Genomic DNA, 7,354 nt, shown 5'->3' on the forward strand with positions numbered 1-7,354 from the left:
CAGGAGGGGAAGGCCCTCTATGAGGTGGATTGATTCAGTGACTAGGATAATGGGGATGGGAGTGTCAGAGACAGTGCGATTGGCACAGGACAGAGCAGAGTTTTGGGCTGTTGTACATAGGGTCGGTATGAGTCGCAAGCGACTTGACGGCATATAACAACAACAACATGGGCTTTTTACATCCGTCCATGTTTCTATTTATTATATTAGACTACTTTATCTTGTTTACTGAGATTTTGGAAACCCCTTTAAATTTGTGTGTCCACCGCCGTTGATCTATTATTCACTTGCCACACCTGCTCCCCGGCTCTGCTCCACCCACCAAGTTCACTCATGCTTTTTGATCCTGGCTCACTGTTTTCCTCCAGATGAAGCCCATCTTCTGGCAGATCATACATAGGCCTGGAGTTTTTCCTTGTCCTTCAGACTCCATCCTAGAAGCTTCTTAAGGAAGATTCTCTAATCATCCTGTGTTAGCACTAACCCTTTCCCAGCCCCATGTACAGTTTATTTTCTATATTACTATATTTTCTTAACAGACTTTTCACCATCTGTAATTATGTGGTATACTTACCTGCTTTCCTGTCATCTCTCTGCCCACTAACCCATGTGAGATAAACAATAACTGCTCTGTCTCAGTCATGCCCCCACACTTTAGCCCTCTGATCACAGCTGATAGTAGCTACCCCAATACATTCTGTTCGGGTTAATTAATGACTAGGCTGGTTCCACATAAAATACTATGAGCTTCTTCTGTCCTGGTCACTGCTTTCCCTTTCTATTGTGATATCTCTCTCTGATTTACAAGACAATTAATTTTTCTTGGGACAAAATATTTTATCTCTTCTCAAAATTACATGGGAATAAAATCAAAATACAATGGAGGACAGGATTATATAAAAAAATATAGTTACAAATATTGAATCCAACTAACAGTTGTTGATGCATTTGAGTTGTGGTGTTGAAGAGGAGTGCTGACTTTCCCCTGGATTACCAAATGAACTAACATCATGTCTTGGAGAAAGTGCCACGCGAGTGCTCCATGGAGGCAGAGATGGTGAAGCTTCTTCTCACATATTTTGGACATGTTGTTAGGAAAGGCTATCCCTAGGAAAGGGGCATCATGTTTGGAAGGGTGGAGGATCAGTGAAAGAGAGGAAGACCTCAATGAGATGGATTGACACAATGACTGTAGCAATGGGCTCAAATGAGGATGATAGAGATGTTGCAGGATAGGACAGAGTTTAGAGCTCTTGTTATAAGGTTACTATGAGTCGTACTTGACTCAGTGGCCCTTAATGACAACATCATATGTAAGTTGAGATTTACTTCTTTTCTTTTCGTTTAAATGAATAAATATGTTGTTGTTGTTGTTAAGTGCCATGATCTGCTCTGACTCATAGTGAACTTGTGTCCAATGGAATGTAATCCTTTCCACGTCCTGTGGCATCCTCAATCTCTGCAACGCTCAAACCCATTCTAGCAGCCACCCATCCATCTCATTGAAGGGCTTCCTCTTTTCCTCTGACCCTCACCTCTACCAAGTATGGTATCTTTTTCGAGGAATGCCTGTTATGTGACAAGCTGTGTCTTTAGGTGCTAGACAAACAGCAATGAACCAATAAAAATTCTTGCTTCATAAAATTTCTATTTAACACAAAGAGACAACAAACAATCAAAGTAGTAAAGGAAAAGGTATTTTAGGGAAAAAAATAAGGTCGCTCAAACCTGTTGAGGCAGTGGTGAGTGATCAAGGGTACCTATTTTAGAGAAGTAGTTTGGCAAAGACCCCTCATAACACATGACATTTGAGTAGATGAGGCCACCAGATGCTCTGCAGGAGAAGGATGCACAACAGTCTCCTCCCGTGTGATTAACAGCCTCTGAATCCCCGCTGAAGGGTCAACTATGGGTCAGTTCCAACTCTAAGGTACAAAACAAGAAGTAAGGTACTATACTTTGAAGTAAGTTTTGTTTTCTGTTATTTCCAGGAGTCATGGTTTGAGTTTTCTGAAACCAGATACTGAATTAGACTTTCAAATTAATGATTCTCCCTCTTTTCCCTCCCTCTTCCCTCCTCTCCATCTCTCTGTCTCCCCAGCTACGCATTTCACCCTCTCTCTCGTTGTCATTAAGTCGGAACCAACATATGGCAGACCCTGCATTGACTTTCCAAGGCTGTAAATGGCACAGGAGGAGAATGCCCACCTTTCTCTAGTGAACCGCTGAGGGAGTCAAACTACCAGAGTTTGAATGAGCCTTTTGGTAGCAGCCAACTTCCTGAAGCCTATGGCACTAAATCTCCTTTGAGATTATTACCTTTGCAAGGAATGGTGTGGAAGTAGAGAAAGAAGTGTGTCCATCATATGAGGTTTTTTAACAAAGCATTTTGCTGATATTGGCTTTGCTTATTAGAAAGTTCAAATCATTAATATCCTGTTAGGTGAATCATTGAGGAAATATCTACCAAGCACTCTAATAAGGACTGGGTGAAAGGATAATCCCGTGTTCTGCTCTCATGCACACCTCATGCCTATACTGATAGACAGGCTAGTGAAGAATTTCAATGCAGTGTGGAAATCACATTTAAAAGGGGCTCTTGAGGTGCATCAGAGGGCATGGTTAAATGACTTACCTGGAAGTACATTTGTAGGTAACTGATTCCTTGGTTTGCACTCTTCCTAAAAAATCAAGTATTCTACTGAAGCAATATTAAGGTTATTATTGGAGAGTGAGGCAGCAAGCAGATAAGCGGTATCTTGCAGATCTGGGACATTTCCTCCACACTTTATCATTCAGGGCTCTGGGGCTTCAGCTGATTAGCTCCTGGAACATTTGTAGAGATAATGAATCAATAAAAGTTTCAGGTGAGAGAATAAGTACTGTATTCATTTCCCACTTTAACTCTCATAAATGCAGCTACACACAATAGGTAGACAAATGCTTTCTCCGCCCTGAAGACATTTCTCTGTAAGGTAACAATATGTAGATACTTGAAAGATATTTATATTGCAAAGCAGTGTAGCTAATTCACTTGTATTCAATTAGGGCAGGCTTGGTGGACATTTAAAAGAAGAAAATTTATGTCAGAGGGACCAAGGCGAGAATCTTTTCTAACCTAAAATAAATCTGAAAAAAATCTAAAGAAATGAAAAGCATCATGAAATTAATAAACAAGAGATAATTGAGAAAAATGAATGAAATATGCATTTATAAAAATCCAAAACTTTCAGGAAGATAATATCAATAATAAAAGTATGACTAAAGGTTACTATGAGTCAGAATTTACTCAAGAACAACAGTTTATTAGTTTTCAATGCATATATTTTCAATCAAGGAAAAAAACACGCTTTGAAGAACTCTACTAAAAGTTGAAGAGCAGAAAGAAAAAGAAACACTATGGTTTCACAGTTTTTATTTTATGTATCTCATGTTTTTCAATAATTCACATAGATCTTGTTATATGACATTATTATGGTCCCTACATTGTAACAGTACTCTTGCAATTTCCTCCCTGGAATTCTCCTTTTCATTCATCCTTCTAGCCTTTCCTCCCTTCTGAGCAAATCCACTAGCTCTTATATGTCTGATTGTGCTAAAGAGTGCCAACTTTCCTAGTATTATGTTATTCACTTTATAAACCTTTCTGTTGCTTGGCTGAAAGTTAGGATTCAAGGGTAAGTTTAGTTCCAGGATCAAGAGTTTATTAAGGACCACACAGTCTTGAGAGGTTCCACCAGTCTCTATTAGACAAAAAGTCTGGGTTGGGTTTTGTTTGTGATTTTTTAGTTTTATCCTGTAATTTTCCCCCCTCCACTTTGCCCACCACCCTCTACTTTTAGAGTGGCCAGCAGCATAGCTGGGCAATATCAAGTTCTTCTGGACGCAGGGTGTGAGTGCAGCCTCATTTATATGATATTCTGTAACTTGAGGTGAAGCCAAGTTTTAGAATGGAAGGTTCATGAAGAAACAGAGACACTTTATTTCACATTAGCACAATCAAATGTTCTGAGATTCCCATTCTTCTCAGAGTCAGCCATAGCTTGTTGTGATCCACACAGTCAAAAGCCTTTGCATAGTCAATGAAGCACAGATAAACGTTCTTCCGGTATTCTCTGCTTTCTGCCAAAATCCATCTAACATTAGCTATAATTATCTGGAGTAGTTTCATTTTCTAATCCTTTCAGATTGAGGTGGTTTTGCTGTGAGTCCCATTGAGTTAACTATTGTCTGGGAGGCTTGAGGCAAATTGTACATTGTCTGATGAAATCTGTCCTCAGACTAAAATAACCTGGGAATGCATCAAGAAATACATTATTTGTAGGCTAGAAAAAGAAATAAGGCATGTTAAAAACAAACAAGCAAAACATGTTCCAGTGGCATTTTGAAACCGTTGCTCAAGACCAAAACAGATCTTACCGGTAAATCTGTTTGATTGTGTGTCAACTCTTCAATATTCTTGGACAGGATCTTATGTCTGTTTTACTTCTCTGCTTTTCCTGGCAGGACATGTTTGTTCTATGATTTTTACATAGGAACTTCAATGTATAGAAATCAACCAGGTCTTCCAAGGTGGAAGGTAAACTTTTATAGGGGAGATATTAGGGTTGAGTCTGAAGTATTTTCAGGAGACTGTAACCAAGTCACTTTGCAGTGTGCTAAAGGAAAATTCCTTGTCTGACAGGTATACAATCCTGCTTCTCACCCTCCCCAATCCCTGCCTCTTTTTACTGGCAATAATTTAAGTTCAGAAAATTTCCTCCCCTGGAAAGCATTTTCCTAATTAACAGTCCCCCCATGACATCATTTCTTTGTTGTTGCATAAAAACCTGAGCACAAAGGGAACACTATTAAGAAAGTACTGTCTTTTGGTTCATTCCATGAAGAATATTGAAGAATATTTTCTTGCTGGTTTTAAACAAGGCAATGTGAACCCAAAGAATAATAAATCACAAATGCTTTGGTTGAATTAAAGGGCTCGGTTGATTAGGAGAGAACATGCATTATTATTTGAGAAGCAAATTTATCAAAATATCAATCATCCTTAGTAAATAGTGATGGATGCCAAAGGCTGAAATACAGTTAGCTCTCTCTCTTTACTTGGGTATATCATATATTAATGGAAATAAAAGTGCTTCTCTAACAGACGTTGAAAAACCAAGTGAAAAGCCATCACTTCAGGGAATTGGATTATAATTATTTTAGAAAGTCAAAATTTTGTCTGTTTTCCATTTTGTTTTTTATGAAGAGATTTTCAACAGTTCTCCAAGTGTGGGACCTCCACAAACACAGAATGTCAGTCATTGAGCTGCAGGTAAAGTTTCCATCCTTGAAGATTTTGATAATGAAAATGGACACTGAGTCTGTTCGCTCTGATGACACCATCCCTTCTTATGCGAATGTGAGTGAAGCCTGGCCCCATAAAAAACACCCAACCCCCCCCCCCAAAAAAACCCAAAACAACAACAAAACCACCAAAAACCAAAACCCAGTTGCTTGTGTCAACGAATGAGCATCTTAAAAGCAAGGATGTTGAAACTGTTTCACACACTTTGGGTATGTTGTTAGGAGTGACCATTCCTTGGAAAAAGGCTTCATCCTTGGAAAGAGAGAAGGTCAGAGAAAGAGAGGATGACTCTAATGAGATAGATTGATAAAGTGACTGTAACAATGGGCTTAAGTATATCAGAGACGGGGAGGATGGTGCAGGATCGGGCTAGGTTTACATCTGTTGTTCATAGGTCACCATGAGTTTTAGTGTATTCAACAACACATCAAGTCAACTCGATCATAAAAATCCTAGGACTGTTAGAGTAAAACCAAGTTCTATGGAGTTTTCAGTGGCTTATTTTTCAAGAGCAGACTGCCAGAACATTTTTCTGCAGCACCCCTAGATGAACTCGAGTATCCAGCCTTCTACTCCTTTTCTTTAGCTGATGAACTAAATAAAAGAATCCACACGCATAGATACATACATCACACCACATTCCTTACTTGGCATTGGGCCCCAGCAACTAGCCTTTGCTGTCCCAGCATTGCTATTCATTAGATTTGGGCTAGTATGAGAAAGTTACTTTTCATCCTTAATCTTACTTATTCTTCAGTGTCAGGTATTCTAGAGGAAAATAGAGCTGTAACAGCTTATTTTTTTCATCCTTACTTACTTGTCAGTTATTCTAGATGCAAAGAGAAATATAATAAAGATTTAGAAGTAATTTTTTCACACTGAATGTCAAAATCTTATGTTTTGAAACTTAGCCATCGTATTGTATGAATGTAAACAGATGTCCAAATCTGAAAATATTTGCTCTTTGTTTATGTCCTTTATATTGAACTTGGAGTAGTACAATGTCCACAGCATGGAAAGTTTTTAAGGTATGTTACATATGTCTTCCTACTCCAAGAAACACAATCTTGGAACAGAATGTTGATTTATGTTTTAAGTCACCAGCAGAGAAGGATAACGAAGATTTTACTTGCACCTTTGACTGCTAGCAACCTTCTGACTATCCTTGGAGGACTTTGAGGCTTTGAGGTCTAAAGATGCATCGAATGATTTAAGAAATGAAAGACTAGAGACTTTATAAGAGGCAATACTTCATTGTTATGACCTGGAGAATGAAACCAGAATAAAAATCTCAAGGTATTTATTCTGGAATTCTCGACTAAAAGAATATAAATGCCATTCAACCAGACACTCAGGTTGAAATACATCTTTAGGGTGAGAATACTTGCATTCATATGAATACATACTCTTTGGGCTAAGGAAGGCATATTCATTGAGAAACCATTAGCAGAGTTCCTGCCAAGTATAGTGCATTGTCTTATGCTTTTACTAATGCAAATGGGATGGTAGAGAATTTTGTACCTATTAAGATAGTTGTGAAGACTTAAGATTGGAAGAAGGATGGTTACCACCATCATAGCTCCTATTCTCTGCTATTTGTTCTCACAAAAACAGACTGCCTTCTCTGTTTCTGAGACCTTTGGAATGCATCCAGGTTTATTGCCACAGATCTGGGTTGAGAGCTGGGATTATAACAGAGTGCTTTTTCACGTCTATTGTCCTGACGTTATTATTAATTAGTGTCTCTCCTAATTTAAGAAAATATCTTAATGACACATTATAAGGTATTCCTGTGAATAAAAGAAAAACTACTCCTTTAAGTAAAGCAAGGATGTGCTGCTTGGGATCAAGGCAGTCACCTGCTGATTATAAACACAAGAGATCCAGGATGAATTTACTCTGGTACTGTAGAGCCTCTAGATTTTTAATAAAACTGACGGTTTGATTTCAATTCCTTAAGATGACTTAGAAGCAGAGATAATAAGATTTTGTTTCATGTTCATTCAA

Source organism: Elephantulus edwardii, unplaced genomic scaffold (genome assembly GCF_000299155.1).
Source record: "Elephantulus edwardii isolate Elephantulus edwardi_28Jun2011 unplaced genomic scaffold, EleEdw1.0 scaffold00010, whole genome shotgun sequence".
In the NCBI taxonomy this organism is placed as follows: domain Eukaryota; kingdom Metazoa; phylum Chordata; class Mammalia; order Macroscelidea; family Macroscelididae; genus Elephantulus; species Elephantulus edwardii.